The sequence below is a fragment of the Ochotona princeps genome, chromosome 21 (assembly GCF_030435755.1).
Source record: "Ochotona princeps isolate mOchPri1 chromosome 21, mOchPri1.hap1, whole genome shotgun sequence".
Classification (NCBI taxonomy): Eukaryota; Metazoa; Chordata; class Mammalia; order Lagomorpha; family Ochotonidae; genus Ochotona; species Ochotona princeps.
The window spans coordinates 40,600,188-40,622,683 of NC_080852.1; positions in this window are offsets into that span (position 1 = coordinate 40,600,188).

Sequence of the window (22,496 nt, forward strand, 5' to 3'; positions counted from 1 at the left end):
ACTTGGGATCCAGCTCCCTGCCAATGTGCCAGAGGAAGCAGTGGAGAAATGCCCAGGTATGTAGAAGGGCACTGACCCTAGGAGGTCAGTGAGCACAGGATTACAATGGATTGGATAACATTTGCATGAGAACAGCTGAATGGATTGCTTTTGTATAACTGATTGGACGTCATTTGTGTGAGAACAACTGAGCGTGTACCATTCCTAGAACTAAATGGATGTCATTTGTATGAGAACAGCTGAGTGGAATATACAAATCAAAGGTATAGAAACAGCTGATGGGTTTTGCTGTAAGTTCAACACCTCCTCCCTTACCCCATATGACCTTCGTTGTATAAAGTCTGATGTCACTAATAAACCTTGGCTTGCGACCATCAGTCAGAGTCCACGCGTGTTAGTGGCTCCGGGCAGTAAGTCCGTCACTGCAGGGCAGCAACACAGGTGCTTGGGCCCCTGCCTGCATGTGGGAGACCCCAAAGAAGCTGCTAGCTCCTGGTCCACCCTGGCCATCCTGGGAGTGACCCAGAAGGTGGAAGGTCCCTGTCTCTAACAAAAAGACCCATTTTAAGGGAAGTTTTAGAAAACTGAGCAGAATGCAAAGTGTCCTCTTGTCCTTTCCTCTGTCATGTTTGACCCAGTGGTCCACCATGTGACCGTGTTTTAGTCCACTGAAGCCCACAGGTTACACGAGGCTCACCCTGTGTCGTCTGTCACACCACCATCACAGCACCGCGTGCAGCCGTGTGCCAGCTCCCCCTCTCAGCAGCTGTTATGGGTGCAGCCAGTGACAGCCAGTACCCACTGACAGTGGGCAAATGAAATATGGCTGTGTCCCTGCCCTCCGTCCTGAAGGTGGGTCCTAACAGCAATGGAATGTTAATTCCATCCTCAGCCACTCCCCCCTGCCCACCTGTGACTCACCTATCTGAGAGGAGACTGTATTGCATTGTTGTGTAACCTCTCCCCTCACAAGCCCCTTTAAAAGGCCCCTGAAGCAGGGGGAGGGGGCTCGCTCTCTTTCTGGTCAGGTGTTTCCATTACTCTGACACCTTGACTCTTGCCTGACCCAGGACAGGTAATCCCCAGAGCATGGTCCCTGTGTGCGGCTTAGGTGGGACAATGGATATAGCAATGTTGTTTCTGGTTTGTGTGCTGTCAGGAGTTCCAGGAGAGGTGAGGCCTAGCAGTGATGGAATGTGGGCAGAGAAGCCAGGGAAAGGTGAGTGTCTGCAGCTTTGTAGGTGTGTCCAGGCTATTTGTTGCACATCTCTTAGGATAACTGATATTGTTGGAAGCTGGGATATAGGTCTTCAGCTTAACGGATGGACTTGAGGGTAATGACCATTTGTTCCTCTTGGGGTTATGTTTGGTTGGATCACCGTATAAACTTGTGATTTGCTATTTCTAGTATGCTCTGTTATCACCAAGCTTGGCTAATAAAGACTCCTTAATAAACCTTAGACATTTCTGTGTTCTCGCCTGCACCCCGTAACACAACTATGCAAGTTTATGATCTGAATGTCCACCCGAAGCAAGGGGCAGATGTCCAGAGCCACTAATGTAAGGGCCACGACGGGCCAAGTGGCCCCCTGAGCAGCGGCTTGGAGGATCAGAGGGTGCGGTGGAGGCAGGCCTGGGCGCTGGAGGGGAGACACGGCGGAAAGCTTGTGGGAAATGGACCGGACAGACAAGGACTGACAAAGGAGTCTCGGTACAGACCCTTCTGAGATCCATGCATGGGAAAGTTTTTCCGTAAAATATGCAGCATTTTCCATGAGCTGTCGGAAGGCCCTGCACATGTGTGGATTTCAAAAAATTATTACACCGAAACAGACTCTGGGTTATTTTCCGAGAACTTGTGGCTGCAAGTTTCCTCATTTGTGTCTCATCCATCTTTTTAACCCACTCCTTGCCTGGCTTCCTGTGCTCAGTCCTGTAGGTGGTGGAGGATCATAGAGCAGGTGTTACAGCAGTGTGGGTCAAACCACCACCTGGGACACCAGGATCCCATGCTGGAGTGGAGCTTTCTCGAGTCCTGCTGCTTCTCATCCTACCCGGCTCCCTGCCAAACAATGTGGGCAGGCCAAGGCGTGAGGCAGGGGGAGGGAGGACCAGCAGCACCCAGTCCCATCTCCTTCCCCGCCGGTGCCACGGGGCTGGAGGCCGTGTACAGCGGGCCCACCCACTTCCACTGCAGCTGCTTGCGCTGCATCTGAGATAGCCCGCATACCAGAGCTGACTCTTCAACCATGTCTTATCCTGCCCATCAGGCCAATACTTGAATTCCCCTGATTTAGGGATGCAGACAAGGGGCCAGTTTTTCTGGACCTGGTCCAGCAGCCTAGCAACTAAAGTCCCTGCCTTGAACGAACTGGGATCCCATATGGGTGTCGGTTCTAAGTCTAGCAACCCTGTTTCCTTCCAGCTCCCTGCTGGTGGTCTGGGAAAGCAGTTAAGGACGGCCCAAAGCCTTGGGACACTGCACCCATGTGGGAGACCTGAAAGAGGCTCCTGGTTCCTGGCTTTGGATTGGCTCAGCTCCGGCTGTTGCAGCCACTTGGGGAGTGAATCAAAGCATGGAAGATCTTTGTCTCTCCTCCTCTCTGTATATCTAATAAAACATAAAATCCTTTAAAAATTTTTTAAATGGCCAAAAACACAGACACACAGAACTCCTCTCTTCTGGTTCACTCCCCCAGTGCCCACAGTAGGTGGGCCTAGGCCAGGCCAAATCGGGAATGTGGGGCTCAAACCCAATCTGAGCTGGCTGGCGCCCAGGGACTTGGGGCGCTCACCTGCTGCTGCCTCTCGGGGTGTGGGTTGGAAGGATTGGGAGCTGAGGACATTATCTGACACGGGGTGTGGGTGCCCCAAGGGGCCGCGTCACCCCCAGACACCTGCACATTTCCTCGCATTATACAAACAGATGTATGTGCTTATGTGTTTTGTGTTAGTGACATCAAACACAGTGAGCTCTTGGGAAAGTCGTACCGACAGTACTGTGAGCACCGTTGTGGTAGGGGGTATGATTCTGTCTCTGCTGAGCAAGCCAGACCCTAGGAAGCCCCGGCGTCCCTGTCATTAGCAGCATGGCAGTTAGTCTGGATGACAAGCACCTGGCTGGCACGCAGTAGGTGCTCAGGAAGTCACAGCTGTCAATGTCGCCATCAGCCATCACTAGTAACTGCGGCTTTCCTAAAGCAGCCCAGACCCACACGTAAGCAGCCTGCCAGCTGTGTCTGGGTGCTGCTGCTTCCTCTCTGCTGGGGTCCAGCTGCAGTGGAGGGTCCTCTGCTACCGGACACCAGCAGCAGAGGAAGGTCCTCTGCAGTCATACCCCAGCTGCAGTGGAGGGTCCTCTGCTGCTGGACCCCAGCAGAGAGGAGGGTCCTTTGCTGCTGGACACCAGCAGAGAGGGGGGTCCTCTGGTGCCGGAACCCACCAGCAGAGGAGGGTCCTCTGCTGCCGTACCCCAGCAGAGAGGAGGGTCCTTTGCTGCTGGACACCAGCAGAGAGGAGGGTCCTCTGCTTCTTCCTCTCTACTGGGCTCCAGCAGAGAGGAGGGTCCTCTGGTGCCGGACACCAGCAGAGAGGAGGGTCCTCTGCTGCTGGACCCCAGCAGCATAGGGGGGTCCTCTGGTGCCAGACCCCAGTAGAGAGGAGGGTCCTCTGCTTCTTCCTCTCTACTGGGCTCCAGCAGAGAGGAGGGTCCTCTGCTGCTGGACCCCAGCAGCATAGGGGGGTCCTCTGGTGCCAGACCCCAGTAGAGAGGAGGGTCCTCTGCTTCTTCCTCTCTACTGGGCTCCAGCAGAGAGGAGGGTCCTCTGGTGCCGGACGCCAGCAGAGAGGAGGGTCCTCTGGTGCTGGACACCAGTAGAGAGGGGCGTCCTCTGGTGCTGGACGCCAGCAGAGAGGGGCGTCCTCTGGTGCCAGACCCCAGCAGCACCCCCGGTAGCTCCTCACAGGGAGACCAGGGGCCCAGGACTCAGCTGTGCCGTGGAGCCAGGTCAACTCCAGGTCAACTCCTCAGGCCCCCATGTCCTTCCTGTGAAGTGGGCGCCACAGGCCTGGGCTGAGAAGGAAGCCTGACAGCCCTTCCTCACCTGTCACTCACCAACGCCCTCCAATCAGCTCGCGTCTCCGCTCTATCTCCCCGCCTCTGAGCACATTTCCCCCTGGTGAACTTTGCACTGACAGTGCAAATTATCCTCTGCCTGTGCTCGAGTGGAATGTTCCACTAAGTCAGGACTTTGTTCTCCTTGATATTGTCGGGACCTGCAAAATAGCAGGCCCCACGCTGCCTTGGTGGCTGGGGAGGCAGGGGACAGGTGGGCTGCTCCTGCAACACCCTTAGCCCTGTAATGGCATGCCTGGTTCTGGTCACACTGCTTCGCTTCCAATCCAGCTTCTTGCTAACGTACACCTCAGGAGGCAGCAGCTGACGGCCCAAGTGCCTGGGTCCCTGCTGCCCTTGTGGGAGACCCGAAGAAGCTCCTGGCTCTTGGCTTCGATTCCCCCGCAGCTATTTGGGGAGCAAACCAGTGGATGGAAGATATCTGTGTGTCTTCCTCTCTCTCTGTAATTCATTCAAACAAATGAAGAAATCTTGAAGAAAGTGCGACTGAACATAGCCACTTTCCCGTACTATCCAAAAATTTTACTTAGAAGGCAGTTACAGAGCGAGCGAGCGAGAGAGAGAGCGAGAGAGAGCTTCCTCTGCCAGTTCACTTCACACATGGCTGCAGTGGTCATGGCTGGGCAAGGCCAAAAAGTCCATTCAGACCTTTGCAGGTAAAGGGACTACAGTTGTCAGGGCACACTCTGCTGTTCCCCAAGCGCGTTAGCAGGGAGCTGGATTGGAAGTGGGGCATTCGGGACTCCAACCTGTACTCCTGTAGGATGCTGGTGCCCAGGTGCAGCACAATGCCGTCCTGTCCTCTGTCAGCCGGGCCCTGGGGGTGGGTCTGCTTCCACTCACAGACACCTCAGGGTGTCTGTGCCACCGCTGAACACACAGTGGCTCGGAGGGGTCAAGTCCCTCAAGGTCACACAGCGCATGCCCAGGCCCAGGTCCCTGCAGAAGCAAAACCCCTCCCCACCCGCCCCAGAACCTGCCTGGCTCTGTTTGCTTAGCCTGGGCTAGTCCCCAATCCCAGGGGCTGAGACTCCCCAGTCACCCCGAGAACCCGCTGTGCTTACCCTACTCTGGCAGAGGAGGGCGTTCAACCCACGCGTTGGTCCCCTGGGATTTGGGGTGGAAGGCCAAGGGCAGGTTGTACCAAAGGTGTTGCTGCTGTCGCAGCACAGCAAGGCTGAAAATCTAAGGTGCAAGCGTCACCTGTCAGGCTGAACAGAGGTAGGGGCGTGCTGGACAAGGCCAGGAAGTGGCCAGCAGGTGGCGTGCAAGGCCCATGTGTGCTCAGCACGCAACTGTAGGCTCACAGAGGCACCTGCAGGCAGCAGGCTCTCCCTCCCCCCTGCAGACTCTGCCCTGCTTCTCTCCCCTCTCCCTCCCCTGCAGGCTCTCCCCTCCCTCTCTCCCTCTCCCTCCTCTGCCCTGAGTTCCTTCTGCCATTGCTCTGGGAGGGGATTCCTGCTGGAAAAGACAGCCCCCTCTGCTGCTACACCTATGGGTGTATCTTCACTGGTTGAGCGTGCACTTTCCAAAGGAGCCAGCCCAAGGGGTTCACGCCTCTCCCAGGGCCTCCATCCGCTTCCCTGCTCGCTGTCACTCCACCTGCTCCTCCTGCAGGCTCTACCCCTGGGAGACACATGCACACATTCGCTAGCTCCTTCCTCATGCCGGCAGGCATCCATCCATCCACGGTCACTTGTGTCATTTCCTCACCTCAACTCCACACAGTAGCCAGAGAGTTTTGAAAACCCGAGGAAGAACAATTCTGTCGCCTGAGGCTGAAACTCAACCTGCTTGAAGCAGCTCCTGGGACCCTGTTACCCAACCACTGATGCCTGAGGCCTCCCTGGCTGGGGACTGAGCCCTGGCATCTTCAATGGCCCCTTCGGGGCCCTCTCCTGCCCCAGGACCTTTGCACGACCTCAGGTATGAATTCCGGGGTTTTGCCCCCAGAAAGGCCTGCCCTGACTGCGGCTCTGGGCCGGAGAGTCACAGCAGCTATAATGTGGCTCCCCTGATGACTAGAAGCGCGACCCTGGGCCCACCATTCAAGCTGAGAGCAACCCACCATCCTCTTCTGTAAAATGGGCAGTCACCACAGTTCCCAGGACACAGCGAGGCCCTGAGGTCCCACTGAGCTCACAGTGGGTGACGTTTGAGCGGCTGCAGAGCAGGGTCTCACCACCACCGCACAGACACTCGAGCATGGACTGGAGCCAGACGGGCTAAGTATGGGCAGCCCGGCAAGGCGGTTGCCATGAGCCGCAAGCAGAGAGGGGGCTGGTGGGCAGCACGTAGGGACTGGCACATGGAGGACGCAGAACCTGTGCTGAGGTCACAGAGCCAGGATGGGGTCCTGGGGAAAGTTGCAGTGTCCGTGGAAGGAAACCAGTAGGGAGCAGAGGGGCGGCTGGCCTCCTGGGTGACCACGGCCAAGGCGTCAAGGACATGGTGGTCCCCTTCCCTGCCGCCCAGCGGGGTGCTGTGGGCTGTGCCCAGGAGCCTTTCCCCTCCAGCATGCTTGCTGCTGGAACCAGGCAGACACAGGAGCCACCAACCAACTTCCTCCCTCCTCCACAGCGCAGCTCCCACTTCCGGCCAAGCTAGCCGGCTGAGTCCTGTTTTCAGTGTCACATGCCAGAAGCCAGTGTTGGTTTTCAGGGATCACTTCATCCTCCAACGCGATGCTCAGCCACCTGAGGTCCCCCGAGCCCTGGAGTGCTGTTCACCCCTGCCCAGGCTTGAGCTACTCAGGAGACCACAGCTCTGCTGTTCAGTGCTTCACACACACCATGTCCACATAACCTTGACAGCTCCATGGAACACACTCTGCAATGGCCTCCACCCCACAGATGCGGAAAACTGAGGCCTCACCAACCCATACAGCTTCCAGATTCTCTTTGGGACTAAGCGGTGTGGGCACAAGGGAAGCCTGGTGTCCACCTGCTTGCGCTGACCTGTGGCGAAGACGCCTGCTGCGTGTGGGGGCTGTGACAATTCACGCAGAGACGGCAGCAATGCCCCGCTGTGAGGTGGACAGCGTGGCTCCAGCTGGGGGCTCTCACTCAGGAAGAAACCTCTGCTCAGGGGCCAGCGCTCAGGCAGCTGCTCTGTGGACAGGGGCACCTGAGCCGGTCCTGGCCCACAGGCACCATCTGTCCTCCCTACACCGTCACAGGGGCTCCTTTTACAGAAAGATGCATTGATTTGTTTGAAAGTTACACAGAGTTCAGTGAGCTCAGTGGCGCCTCAGGCCCTCACTGTGCCATGGGAGCTATGGTGACTGCCCATTTCACAGGCTCAGAAAGGTCTTCCGTCTGCTAGTTCAATTCCCCAGAGGGCTGTAACAGCCTGGGCAGAGCCAGGTGAAGCCAGGAGTCAGGAGCTTCTTCCAGGTCTCCCATGGGTGCAGGGCCCCAAGCATTTGGGCCGTCCTCTGCTGCCTTCCCAGGTCATCAGCAGGGAGCTGGATTAGAAGTGGGAATAGCTGGGACTCGAACTTACAGCCAAAAGGGGTGCTGGCATTGTAGGCAGAGTAGTCACAGCAGCCCAAGCAGGATTTCAGGTGCAGCTGGGATGTGACATGCTGACTTCTGAGACTGGTTCCTGGAACAAGGCCATTTCCCCACTCGAGGCTGGTGTGACGCACACGAGCCGAGAGTCAAGTGTTAAGTCTTTCTGTTTCTAAACCTGCTGAGCTGAAGCGACCTCGGGCACGGGGGTGGAGCATGGCTCCTCTGAAAAACCCGGACAGGGAGCGACTGCACGCGTATGTCCGTCCCAGGCACGGCTCTCCATCACTGGCCTCCTCCAGCCCTTACAGTCGGCCAGCTGGGAGTCCCCTCAGAACCCGGGGCCGTGAGGGGACCTCACGTGGCTGGAGGCAGCTCTGGGCGTGCGGCCAGTTAGGCCCCAGTTTAACTCCCGGCTGCCCCATATACTGGTGTGTGTTCTGGGCTGAGTGGGCCTGTGCGCAGCCACCTGGAAGAATTCTAGCTATTTATTTCCATTTGACTTATTTAAAAGGCAGAGAGATCAATCTTCCATCCGCTGGTTCACTCCCCAAAGATCCACAGCCCGCAGAGCTCAGCCCGGCCAAAGCCGGGAGCCATGAGCGCCCATCTGCTCTCCCACTGGACCCAAGCACTTAGGCACCTGCTGCCTCCCAGACTTCATTATTAGCAGGCAGCTGGGATGTGACGTGAAGGAGGCAGGGCTGGACCTAGACACTGTGACAGTGGGACCCAAGCATCCCGAGCAGTGATCTGGAGTCTGCAGAGCCGCTAGCCAGGGGGCGTTTCTCTTCTGCCACCCCCGGGGTCTCCCTCCTAAGAGCCCATCCCTCCACCTGCAGCCCTGTGGCTTGCCAGGGCCTCTCCCAGCAAGCCCAAGAGGAGGCGTGTGTTTCCTAGGCAGGCGTGGCTAGCCACGCCAGAGGCTGGAGGAGGGTCCTGGGAGAGCCAGGAAGAGCTGCTTCGGCCTGCCACGTCCTCTCCCAGCGAGGCCAGCTGTTCCTTCATCGAGTTGCCTCAGAGAGGGGAGTGTCCACTGCTCAAAGCAACTTGAGGCTGATGTCAGGGCGGGAGTCAGTGGCAGACCAGTCTAATCTGGGAAATCTTGTTTGGGCCAGGGCTGATGGAGGGCAACCCAAGGCTAAGACCCACCCCTTCCTGCCCTTCCTTCCCCAAAGGCGATTTAGAAACAGTTACTATGGATGCTCCATTGTGGGAGTGCACAGACCAAGGGCGGCAGTGGGACCTTGGGGTCCGAGGACCAGCAAGTGTCCAGGCTGGGGGCAGGGACGCTGTGCCTTCTGCTCAGCTACGACTTGACACCCCTCTGGTTCTCTTTCCTCTAGGCTTTATGCTGGGGAGCAGGCGGCCAGGCCCCTAGAATAAAGCCCCACGATCCTGCTCTCCTGATTAGAGCACAGGACACAGCTGTGCCGTGGAGAAACAGAAACGAGACAGGCGCGCGTTCCTTTCTGTCACCAGGTGTTGTCCTCTGCGCGGGACATAGGGAAAGAAGCCGCAGGAGCAGGCCATGCAGAACACGGGAGGAACTGGGGTGCCCCGGAAGGGCTCCAGCTGGCGAGAGCCTGACATGGCTTCAAGAAAGAGCTGTCTGTACTTGCAGGCGGCAGCAGCAACGTGGCAGTGGCTTGCCAGGGCTCCTCACCTCCACACACCCACTCTGTCTGGGCCCGGGCTGGGTGACACTCAGTGGGCCTGCTTTGCAGGAAGGTTCCTCTGGCCGAGGCAATGCATGTGAGAGCCGTGTGATTTGCAGGTAAGAGCTTGTCCCTGCCCTTGTGGCCGGCCACACCTTTGCTCCTTGCCCTACCTGAGCCATCTGGAAGTACAGCCTCCCAGACTACAGAGGCCCCTGCGGCCGACAAGCAGTGAGCTTGGCACCTGGGCTGAGCGAGGCAACTCCGTGGCAGGCACTGCCAGCCAACGCAGGGGCCTGGGCAATGGACCAGCATGGGGCTGGGCTTCAGGGCCAGCAAAGTCAGCTTCCTTTCTGGGAGTGGCCACCCAAACACCAAAGGCATGGCAATCTCGAGGGCCACAGGCAAGGAGGCTTCAGGGTGGGGTTCTGTCCTTGGTGTGGCTGTCCCTTGATGCGTGCTGGTGTCCTGGGACCATGAGGGACAGCGCTTCAGGCCCATTGGACGTCACTGCTTTCCACTGAGGCCCTTTGGGGGTCCTATCAGCTCACAGCAGCTCGCCCTAAGGTTCTGGGCTTACACCAGCAGCACAGAAGTTAGGGGCAGATTTGGCCCAGCCGCCTGGCTCACCCTTCCTCGTCAGGAGAGTGCAGGGAGAGGCTTCCAATGGCCTTGGGCAGATGGAAGCCAGGGGCGCATTCACCATGGCACAAAACTAGCTTTCTGGGTTCCCTGCATGAATTGTCTTCAGATAGTTAAAAAAATGCACAGTATGATTTTGGAGATTTATTTTATCTATTTGAAAGGCAGAGTGACAGAGAGAGGAGGGGAGAGAGAGCACACGAGCTCATCCATCCTTTGGCTTACTCCCCAAACGCAGGAGTTTGGCCAGGCAGGAGCCAGGAGCCTGGAACTCCAGCTAGGTCTCTTCGGTGGATTGGGAGTCCCCAGCACGTGGGCCATCCTCCACTGCTTCCCCTGGTGTGTCAGCAGGAAGGTGATCCAGAGTGGAGCAGCCAGGACTCTACCCAGTGCTCACATGGCATGCTGGCATCAGAGGTAGTGTTTTACCTGCATACCATGGCACTAGCCCCAGAAAAGGCATATTATTTAAAAAAAAAAAAAACCCTATTCATGGGTAGTTCTCTGGTTCCAAAACGAGCTTACCTGTTGCTTCATTGCTGAGTCTCCTCCAGGAGCTAAGAGCACCTATGGGAAGTGCCTGGCACCTGATAATTCCTGTTGAGCTTGTCCTACTCCAGGTTCCCGGAGTCCCCTAGGACCAGGCACATGGGCCTGGGCATCTGTGTTGTGCACGGCAGGATTCGCTCGCACACACAGTACTGGGATAACCCAGCCCACAGGCACAGAGCTTGAGCTGGAAAGTCAAATCTGCCCAAACTCAGGTTCCAGCTATGCTGTGAGCAAGTCACTCCGTATTCCACAGACACGCTCTCCCAGTCTGCTGGGTGTCTGGCGGCCACCTCCATGGTCCTTGGGTCCCTGTGGCTGTTGTAGCTCACGACCCTGAAGGCAGGTGCTTCACCCAGCACACCCATGCGAGCAGCAGTTCCAGAGTCTCCCAACCTGAGTCCCAGGAGGCTGAGGTCAAGGGCCATAGCCCCTTCTGGCTGCAGTTCCCTGGTGACCTTGCCACACTGCAGCTGCGTCCTCACTTCTCTCCTTCCTGACTCGCACCTGCCTCTGCCATTTCACAAGCACTTGGGATTTCATGTCAATCACCCAAGATCATCTTCTCATCTCAGGGTCAGCGAGTGAGCCGCTGAATTCCACACCTGCAAGGCTCGTTTCCCTTTGTCAGGGGTGACCTGATCCATGCATGTGCTCAGGGCCTGGTCTGTGCCCATCCCTGGGCAGTGGACACTATCTTGCCTCACACCCCGCCCCAGGGTTGTTGTGGAGACCCAAGGACGGCAGCGTGAGAGTTGCTGAGGGCAGTGCTGACCCTGTGGGTGGTCAGTAGGTGGCAGCTGCTACTGCTGAGTCAAACCATAGCCTTTGCCCCTAAAACTCTTCCTTTGAATTCATTCCCTAGTGGTCAAGGCTGTTTAGACTATGAGTCTGTATGAAGGAACTAGTAGTGACATGCAGAATCAGCCACATGCGAGATGACTGGGAGGCAAGGCGAAGCGCGTGACCCGGGATGTCTGCAGAGGCAGGACAGAACAGACGGTCAGTTTCTGGGGGGACACACAGGCTGTGTGTTTAGCCACGGGGCATCATTCCAGCTCAGACCTGCTGCTTTGGTTCCCCCAGGGTCCAGTTGGGCTGGGCCTTGGATGACGCTCAGATCTGTCAGGCGATGACAGTTCATTGTCTTTCCAGTTCAGCAGGAGACCCTCACAAAGCACCTTGCTTGGAAGTGGCAGTCATTCTTGGCTCTGATTGGCCAGCATCTTCCTCCCACCCCACAACAACACCCTGTCATTGCCTCTAGCTTCTGCCTGGGGGTCATCATGTGGCCTGGACTTGCCAGTCAGAGGCTTCCCTGAGATTTTTGCCAGAGGCCCTGGAAGCAATCACTTTCCTGCAGACCACAGCCTGGGGGCTCAAAATCCACCTCATTTCTTGACTCTCATTGGTGGGCTCAAATGAATCTTTTTGGGGGGGGAGGGGATTCAGTCAGTCTTATGTAAATACTTGAGTCCACCAAGCTTCCTGGGAGTGTAAGCAGTACTACCTGATGTCCAACATCAGGCAGCTGGACCAGTGTTTCTCAGAGTGGTCTGCAGCGTCCGAATCCAGTAATCATAGAGAAGTGAGGAGATGGGGGAGTCTGACCCAGTGGATACGCAGCCTCTATGGGAGTGCGTGGGTGTGAGCCCCGGGCGCTGAGCCCGAGTCTAGCTTCCCCCACACGCTCGCCTCAGGAAGCTGCAGGTACACAGAGCAGCCCCGGAGCCCTGCAAAGGGAGGCATGACAGCGCACAGCCTCGGGTGGGAGACCTGTATAGTTTCAAACTAAGTTTATTTACTTATTTCAAAGGCAGAGTGAGAAAGAGGGAGAGACAGAGAGATCTTCCATCCACTGGCTCACCTTACAAGTGGACGTAAGAACCTGAGGCTGAGCCAGGCTGAAGCCAGGAGCCAGGAACTTTATCCATTCTGCCCATGCAGGGGTCCAAGCATGTAGGCCTTTCTTCACAGCTTTTCCAGGCCATTAGTGGGGAGCTAGATTGGAAGTGAAGTGGCTGGGACTCAAACTGGCAGCCACATGGAATGCTAGCGTTGCAAGCAGGGGCTCAACCCACTGGGCTCGGTATCCACCTGGATCTGAATTCTTGCAAGACTCTGCAGGTTTGAGCCGCCCCCCCCCCCCCCCGCCCACGTGCCCTGGTCATCACACGGTGTGTGTGAAGCCGTCCCGCCCACTATTCTCTTAGGCCCTGCTCTGGTAGATCTGATTGTGAGGTTCTGGAAAAGTTAATGAACGTGCTGATGATACACAAGCTATATTTGTGAGGGATCGTTGGGACTGTTTCCAGTGGCAAAGCACATCGAGTTGAAGCTAAAATCAATACTCTCTGAACACGAACTCCTCCCTGGGTGAAGGCCAAAGATTCTCACTCAAGTTTTCTGGGCTTGATTTCCTGGGATGGGGCCTCTGCTTGGGTGTCCTGCCTTTTCCAGCCTGGGGAAGCATGTTGGTCCCTGGGTGTTGGGAGCTGTGTGGGACCCAGTCCAGCCCCAGTCCTCCACTGCAGAGGGCATGGCCACTGCTGGGCTCATCTGTGGTCCACATGGGTGCTGAGAGCCAGCAGGTGCCTTCTGGAGAGGTGCAGCGGCTGCCAAGGCCCACCGGCAGGAGGGGCAAGCAAAACTGGGCCCCCATTCTGACCGATGGGGTGGGGGCAGCCTCTGGCCTCGGAGTCACGGTCATCACAGCTCCTCTTCCCTTCCCCTGCTCAGCAGCACTGCAAGCTTCTCACCTTAGCCAAATCGAGACAAGTCTTGACACTTCGAACCCAAAAGGGCTCTGAGAGGTCTGTACACAGACACAGCTCTGACTCACCCAGGCCCAGCCCGAGCCCGAGCTCATTCAGGTCAGTGGCCTGGAAGCAAAGGAAGAAGGCTGAGACAGATATCTGTGTTTGACATAGCAAGAGCTTCCTCTCGTCTCCAGGAGCCCAAGCCCAGGGCACAGGGACAAGGAAGCACTGTCGCAACTGGGAGAGCAGGGACCCCCAGGCCCTGTCCCCTGGTCCCCTGCTCCATGCTCCTGGAGGCCAGCAGGTCTCTATTCCCATCTGGCCTGCCAGCCCAAATTCCTCCCTGACCCCAGCAAGCTGACCATGCCTGGGGCTCTTCCCTGCTTTTCCAGACCTCTCTGAGTGTGTGTGTGTGTGTGTAGGCCCTCAGCTTCCCTGGAGTCCTGCCATGTCTTGGGACGAGCTGCAGTGAATTCAACCCAACATGGCCTGCCAGAGCTGGCCCCAGCTCCTGGGCCCGCTGTTCCTGGGAGCCTCAAGTGGGTGGCGTGCGTGTGGTTCCAGGCGCTGTGTAAGGAGGGACTCAGGACAAAGACTCAGGAGCAAGGAGAGGTTATGGGAACACAGCAGGGCTCCCCCACCTGTGCTCCCCTGTGCAGGCCTTCACAGCCCATGGAGAATCCCTTCGCTCCACTGAAATAATGGCATTGTGTGGCATCACTCGAGTCCTGGCCACTCCACTTCCGATCCAGCTCCCAGTAAATTCACCTGGGAAGGTGGCAGAAGATGGCCTAAGGACTTGGCGCCCTGTCCCGGTGTGGGAGATCCCGTGGAGCTCCCGGCTCCCAGGACTGCGCCCAGTCCTGACCATTGCAGGAGTGTGGGGAGTGAGGCAGCAGGTACAGACCAATCTCCATCTGTCTCTCTTCCTCTATCTGTCACTCCACCTTCCAAATAAAAAAGTAGCTCTATATTTAAGACAGAAGAAACATGGAAGGGTATTGAGTCCAGAGAGACCTGCTTGCAAACACAAATAAAACTCCATGCAGGTGCTGCTGGAAGGACTGGGCGCAGGCTGGGCCCGAGGGGAGTTTCCAGCAAGAAGACACGGCTGTCCTGGCGACACAGCGTCTGCCCTGCAGGATGATAACGTGGAGCTGGGGCAGATAGCATCGCGCAGAGCACTCCTGCAGACCGGCTGTCTCTGCGGTCGGCCCAGGCAGGCCTCCGTGTCCTCGCCAGGTCTTGCTGAGTGCATGCTGCCGCAACACATGGCCAGGCGCTGCAGACAGGGCCATCATCTGAGTGTCTGCCTGAGCTGCTGGCTGTTGTCCCCTATTCCTCAGGGCAGTGGGTTGCTGGCTACTTCCCCATTGCCCCAACCCCACTGTGGGTGCCTGAGGACATCCGGGGGGCCAAGAGACGAAGTGCCTGGGCCATACTGTCCCCTGCAGGCACTCGGACCTCTGGGACACACAGGTGGTCCACAGCTGTGTGTGACAGGGGTCTTTGGAACTGCCAGATGTGACCAGCGATGTTTTAGGTAGCTTGCACTGAGCAACCATTCTATGGCATACACGTGGAGCATGCCCACCCAGGGCACTGCACTGCTAACCCATTTCACAGATGCGGTCACGGAGGACTGGGAAACTGGGTCACGTCCAGTGGCTCCTCTTCCGTGGCCACCCCCATGTGTGTAGCATGGCTGACCTTCCAGCTCCCACAGTCTAGCCAAAAGCCCAGCTCTCTCGGCCTCAAACCAGTATGGGCCACGATTCAGCAAGGGAAAGGAAGAGCTGTGCACGCAAGCCCCAGCGAGGAAGCTCACGGCCGTGACGCACACGAGCGGCCAGCTGGAAGTGGGCAGGCTCTGCGATGTCACTTATGGAACACAGTGAGCTGCACAGTGCCAGGAAGTGCCAGCAGAGCCCCAGAAAGTGGGACAAGAGGCGGGTCCGTGGTTGCTGAGGTATGAGGGGCTAGGAGACATGGGCGGTAGGACGTGAGGTAACCTTGCCAGTGACAGGCCACTTGTCCTGAGTGTGGGGATGGCATCACGCATGTTTCCGGTGGCAGAAATCGAATCAGAGTGTGAGAAAGTGTGTGCTGACTGTCTCACTGGAGCTTACACGCACAAGCATGCAAGTCTGTGATGTCCATCTGGGTGCGTCCATGTACAGGCAGATGAGGGGGCTCTAGTTTGTGGGAAAATGGGATTAAGAGAAAGAATTTATTTGGGGGCAATTTTTTTTTTACAAGATGCATTTGAAAGCAGAGTAGCAAAGGCAGATTTATCTTTGCTCCCACTAACAACAGCCATGGCGGGGCCCGGCCACAGCCAGGGGCCGGGAACGCATCCCGGGTCTCCCGCCTGGGCAGCAGGGACCCAGAACCACAGCAGCCGCAGTGGCTCCAGGGTCCCCATCAACAGGAAACCTGAGTAAGAGCCAGACTTGGGACTTGAAGCCAAGGACTCAGACGTAAGATGTGGGTGTCCTAACTCCCGGGCCACGAGCCTACCCCAGTGCTGGTGCCAAAAATGTTTCTAAATCCATCAAGCTTTTTTTTTTTCTCCCACAACATGAACTCCTTTCCACTGGATTCTCCCACTGGCATGTTTGAGGTAGCTCGTGCGGCCACACAGGCACACACACAGAGTGGTCACACACGCACACACACGGAGTGGCCTCGGCTGCTTTCTGTACCCATGCTGGCATGTTCTGTGTGCAGTTACAGGCGTCGGAACACGACTCAGCCTCTACCAGCCCAGGGTCAGCTCTCTGGTGGTCTTTGTGCCTCCTCTCTGCCACGCCCCCACAATGCCTGCGAGGAGAGAGCCTGCCCCATGAGCCCTGGGACAGACATCTGTCCAGGGCTTTGCCACCTCTGTGAGGGTGCCAGAGCCTGGGTCCTGCTCTGAGGCCCTCCTCTGAGTTCTGTCCCTTTCACAACACGGAGCTGGCCATCACTAAGGCATTCACGAAGTGGCCTGCCGAAGGAGAGACCAGAATGCTGTGCAGCGGGTCTGCGGTACACCAGCCTGCTGTGCACCGTGCAAGGCAGCAGTGACAAAGGCTCTCCCTTGGTTCGTGCAGAGCAAGTGCTACGATACCGTGCCACAGAGCGCTTCAGGCCGCGATGTGCAGAGCCATCCAGCCTGGTGCGGCCAGCTGCCAGCCAAGCAACCTGGGCCACGGTCCTTTCTCCCTCTGGGACTCTCATCCCCTCTCTAGTGGGGCTGGCAGTATACGGCCACTACTGTGAGGATACCATCATCGGAGTGTTCTCAGCTAGTTACGCCATGCTAGCTCTGCTCTCCTGGTGGTCCAGGGCTCGTGCTAGCTGGCACATGTTTGGGGCTATCGTCAAGACCCCACTCGGGTCACCTGCTTCCCAGCTCATGGAGTGCTCAGATTTTGAGGTCCAGTTCTACTTCTGATTCCAGCTTCCTGCTCCTGCAGACCCGGGGAGGCAGCAGGTACCTGCCACTCACATGGGCTACCTAGATTCAGTTCCCAGCTCCTGGCCTTGGTCCGGCCCGGCCTCAGTTGTTGTACATGTTTTGGGGAGTGAGCCAGCTAACGACAGATCTGCCTTTCAAATAAGGTAAGATGGTTTCTTCCTCCCAAAAGATCAATATAATGAAGCAGAGGCCCAGGGAAGGTTAGGGACTCTTGAATATTTGAATATTTGAAAGGTGAGCAACAGAGTTTCCATTGACTAGTTCACTCCTATGGTTTCCCATGTGGGTGGCAGGAGCCCACGTACTTGGACCAGCTTCCATTGCTGTTCGCAGTTGCATTAGCGGGCGGCTGGGCCAGAAGTGGGGCAGGCAGGACCTGAGCCAGAGCTGATAGGGGATGCTGGCACTGCAGGCAGCAGCTTAACCGGGCGAGCCACCAACCGGTACCCTAGGATGACACCAGGTGCTGGGCCACTGCTGCCTCCTCTGCTGCTTCCCTCAGTGCCCACAGAAAGCCCCTGGCTTGCGGGAGGGACAGTCCCTGCCCCCACCCCCGCCTCTGGAACCAGAAACCATTTCCTGTCCCCTTGCTCAGGCCCCAGCCGCTTCCCAGGTCGCTGGCCTGTCAAGTGTGTCACTCCTGTTCTGGTCTTGTCTTCTGCATATCCCCTCTCCCACCTCAACACTCCTTCCCGCTCAGGGCTGGCTGCCCGGGCACAAGCCCAGGGAGGCCCACTGAATGTCCCCTCTCCCATCTCAACACTCCTTCCCGCTCAGGGCTGGCTGCCCGGGCACAAGCCCAGGCAGGCCCACTGAATGTCCCCTCTCCCATCTCAACACTCCTTCCTGCTCAGGCACAGCCCTGTACCAGGCTGCCTGCTCAGGACTAACAGCCCAGGCACAAGTCCAGTGAGGCCCATTGGACCCAGGGCCTGTGCTTCGATGTTGAGAACCCATACCACGGACTTTGCAGCACCGGGGCCCCACTCAGCCAGGGTGCCCCCAGGCCTGGACTGCACGACCCAGCTACGTCCTCTGGCCGCAGAAGCCCCTGAGCCGAGCTTGGCTGACGTCAGCCCTCCTTCCCTTCCGCGAGTGGAAAGACCCAGGTTAGAGATTCATTTTCCACTGCTGTAAATGACGCTGCCAGCCCCGATTTAGATAGCAGAAGCAGCTACAAGTAGTTTGGTTTTAAATGTATTTTCCAACGCATGGTGAAATTGCTGGGTGGCATATTTAGAGCTATGCCTCCCACCCTCCCACTCCAGCACAGGTTTTTCAAGACAAACTGAAATTCCCACCATCCAAGCGATTGGGCGCGCCTGGAGCAGATGCGGGCAGAGCCGCTGAGTCAGCAGAGCGTCTCTGCAAGCTCAACCAGCCAGCCCCCACTGGACCTGACTTAGTGCCCGCTCCCAGAACTGCTGTGGCCCGGGCAACTGGAAACTCGGACTGTTCCCAAAGGCAGCCCTGGCTGCGCTATTCCTCACCTCTCCCTGATGCTGTCAGCTGCTGTCCACCCATTTTCCTTGATTCCCCACCATGCCACAAGGCACAGGCACCCTGAGGGGGCACAGGCTGGAACAGCTCTGCACCCCAACTGCTTTCAGCGGAGGGAGGGTCGGGGCGGGCAGAGTAGAACCGGGCTGCAGTCACAGGGTGACATGACCACAGGGAGGCCTCGGTCCAGCTTCGGGTCCCAGAACGCACAGTCCATTGGGCTTTACCAATAAAGGTGACTGATGACTCTTAATACGTGTGTAATTCACTTAAAACAGTAAACCTGTGGCACAAGACCATGTGTGGCAGTAACACAGCCTGCCTTGAGTGAATGCAGCCCTCAGAGGCCCGCGTCAATGACCCGTGCACCCCGCCATTCCCCAGTTGTGGCTCCGGAGGCCCAGCAGTGCAGGCGTATGGGGTGGCCGCTGGATTCCTCGTTCTTTCCGAGTTTCGTTTCCCCCCCACTGCTTTGCGGGGAGACGCTGTCCCGCCCGGGTGCCCAGCAGGACTTTCGCAGGCAGCCTCAGGGCGGCCCAGCAGAGGGCGATGGAGACCTCCCGGCGGGCCGCGGCCTCCTCGCCAGACGCAAGGTGCGGCTCGGGGGCGCGGGCGCACCGGGGACCCCTGGGCGCCGAGCCTGGGGAGCAGGGGAGGACCGCCGGCGCAGGCCGACGCACTTCCCCCGGGGCCCGTGGGCGGGAGCCGCCCTGGAGCTGCTGGCTCGGGCTGGGAGAGCCGGGCAGGGCGACCGGAAGGGGACGGAAGCCGCAGCCCGAGGAAGCCCCGAGCCGGCCCAGCCCGCCTGGGCTGCTGGGGGGCGGAAAGTGGGCGGCTGCGCTGGATGACCCCCCCGTTGCCATGGCGACCCATCAGCCTCGCAGCCCCGGAGGTGACCCAAGGAACCCACGCGTCTGGACTCAGCCCCGGGAGCGCCCTGCACAGCAGACGCGGCAGTTCTGGAGGTGCAAGAACGTGCTTGCGGGTTGGGCGTGGGGGCCGGCTCAGGAAAACCCTTGAGAAATAAGGGCTGCGGGGGCGTGGGGGGGACGGCTCGCCTGGCTTTCCCTCACCTGCAGCTTCTCCCCGTGAATCCCCGGGGCGTCAGGGGCCGTGCGCGCCCAGGGGGCCCTGCGCTCACCCTCCGGCTTAGCAGGAAGGGCACTTAGAGTGGGAGACCGCTGCCAAGTGAACCGCATTTGACTCCTGACCCGGGCCCTTGAGCACTTTAGGAGCTGGTGCTCGATGGGTACAGAACGTCCGTTTGGGGTTAATGCACAGGCTCTTGGAGCCCGAGCGAGCCCAGGGGCGGAGGCACCTAAGGTGTTAAAGCTGCCATGGCCACTTCTCCAGGCGCTCACTGGTATATTGGCCGAGTCCACCACCATTGTTTGACGTGTCCCAGGGCTGCCACCCCCTGCAGAACTAGCTCTCAACCGTGCGTTTTCACTGCACCCAGGAGCCTGGCGTTCCTCAGGTGTTCCCGCCAAGCAGGATCTGGCCTGGGAAGGTGAGTCACGCGTTTGGCAGGTCAGGTCGCTTGTGGGGTAGTGTCTGCCTCATGGCTGGAGGCGGCCAGGTCACCAGCTGGCTTCACGGCTGTGAGCCTCAGCGGGAGGCTTTCCTGTGGGTGACTCAGAGGCTTGACGCCCCCAGGGCGGTTGTGAAGGCCCAGGACCGCAGCCAAGGCTGGCCGCTGTGGAGCTGGCCGGCCAGGGCCTGGTCTTCCTGTAAGACTTGAAGTCCAGGTCTCCCTGCAAAGCAGAGGGGTGACTGGAATGCCAAGCATCCCGGAGGTGCTGGGGCTGTTTCTTATCTTGACCATCTGCAGACAACCCCGGAGACCAGCGCATGGTGGGATGGCTGGCGTCTTTGGAGGCGTCCAGCAGAGACTGTTCCCTTTGACACTGAGCTCTCGCTGATTCTGTCACGGCACAGGAACCTGATGGGACCTGCAACCCTGGCACACTGGCATCCCCTGGGGATGTTGGTTCAAGTCTTGGCTGCTCTGCTACTGCACTGGGCAAAGCGGGAGAGCAGGATGTCCCTAAGGCTTGAACCCCTGCTGCCTGCGTGGGAGGGACGTGCAGGTGCAGTTCCAGGCTTCTGGCTTCGGCGGCGGCTCAGTCCCAGCTGTTGTGGCCGTTTGGGGAGTGCACCAACAGGCGGGAGCTCCCGTCCCGGCTGTCTGTCTCTGCCACTCTCTGTGTCACTCTGCCTTTCAGACCAATAAATTTTTTCTTTAAAAAATGTAACTGGCTGTGTGTTTTGTGGACAGCAGTGGCGGCGACACCAGGAATGGGGCACCAGGTCATGAGTAAGCGGGCGTTTGGAGGACTTTCTCAGACACGCTTGCACACTCAGCGGTTGTTAGCAGAGGTGAGTCTGTGTAAGAGGAAAGGAAGCCAGAAAGAGAAAGTATTTGCTGTATTTGTTTTGTCTTTTTCATCTCTGCGCTGTTGAGTCAACCTGGTATGGTTTAAGATACAAGAACCTGGGTGTCAGACAAGCCTTGAATTAGTCAGTAAAGACTCTTGGTTGCAAGACAAGACACTGGATTCAAATGAACTAGAGGGGAGGAGACTACCCGGTTAACCGCTTCAGGCACAGCCGTGTCCAGGTGCCCACGAGAAGGTGTCGGGCATCTGTCACCCTCCTGTTGGCTCTGCCTTCTGAGGCGGAGGATAGCCAGGCATCACCCCCTGCAGCAGTCTGAGGCTGCAACCCCATGGGAAAGCCAGACCAGATTGGGTCTGGCCTAGGGTGGGTCAGACATCTACCCCTAGGAGCAGGGTTGGGGGAGAGCCGTGGGAACCTTGCAGGCAGGGACAGGTGCTGTTTGTAGAAGGAAACCCAGTGGTTGCTAGGCAGGCCCACACAGCAGGTGTCCCTCCCAGTGGGAGGCAAGGTCCATGGGTTTGCACACTGTGCAGCTCGGTGAGTCAGTGGGCGGTGGAGTGTGTGCAGAGCTGGCTGTGTGAGGCAGGCAGGTCGCTCCAGGTGTCCCTTCCTGCAGAATGGAAGCCAGAGAGGAGAGGCTGAGCAGCGGGGAAAACGCCCACCGTGTGTCAGGTGGCGACAGGCTCCTTCCTGGGGCCTTGGCTTTGCCTTCCCGGGATCCCTGCCCTGTGCCGCCTCCGCACTCCGCCTCTGGGGCTGGAGTGGTCACCGTGGTGCACTCTGGATTTTGGTGTGTGAAGCCTCACCCTGGTGGAATGACCGCCACCCCAGCATCTCTCTTGGCCAGCGTTGGCTGGCTCACTTGGAAGGGGAAGCAAGTGGGGGTTCTCCGTGCCCCTCGGCAGGCTCTGGCCCTGGCTTTGTTTTGCCTGTGTGTCCTTCAGGGGGAGGGGGCACCTTTTGTCCCAAGGCTGGGGCTGCAGCCCTGCTTGACCTCTGGCTCACCTGGGCCACCTGCCTGCCCAGGGGAGCCACCCAGGGCCTGATAAAAGAGGCAGAGGAAGTGGAATGCCAGGCCCAGCCTGTGGTTTGCCGACACACACCTTCCCCTTCGACATGTTGGGACTGGAAGTGCAGGGATGGGCTGCCAGGGTGCCTGGGCAGGAGGCCCTGTGAGGGAGGGGCCCCTCCAGCTCTGTGACAGACATTTCTCTCACATGTTCTGAGCCTGGGACCAGGAAGCCCACCCGGGCTGCAGGCACGCTGCCCCAGCTGCTGCGGGTACTGTGTGCACCCACTTGCCCCGCTGAAGAGAAGGCCTCTCCCCAGGCCTGCTCTCTGCCCAGCTGGCCCTTGCCTCCGGGTCTCCCCTTGGGCCAGTGTTCTGGTAGTAAGCTGCTAGCCACCCCTCCCGACCCAGGGCCTCAGCACCCAGGAGGTAGAACTGTGGGGCGCTGGGCAAGCTGAGGGGATGCAGTGCTGTTAGCTCTGAGAGGCAGCATGGATGAGGCCCCTTACACAACTGGGGAGACTGAGACCCACGGGCTCACACACAGGCACACATCGAGTCTCTCACCAAGCCACCTTCTGATGTCCAAGCCCGGGGCTCTCATGGTAGGGTGGGCACTGCGGGGCCTGCAGGGGGCAGGTCTTGGGATGGCCGTGGGGTCCTGCCCGACTGGAAGCTATGCTGTTCTGGTTGGACCGCTCATGGGCTGGGAACAGGGCATCATCCCTTCCTTTGCATACCATTTAGGGTGTTGGAGTACTGATCTTTGGGGGCAAAATAAAATGTATCTGTAACAAAATGGTTTCCTGCAAATTTCCTCTTCCTTTTTTTTTTTTTAATGTGGCTACTAGAAAATGTAAGGTTATGTG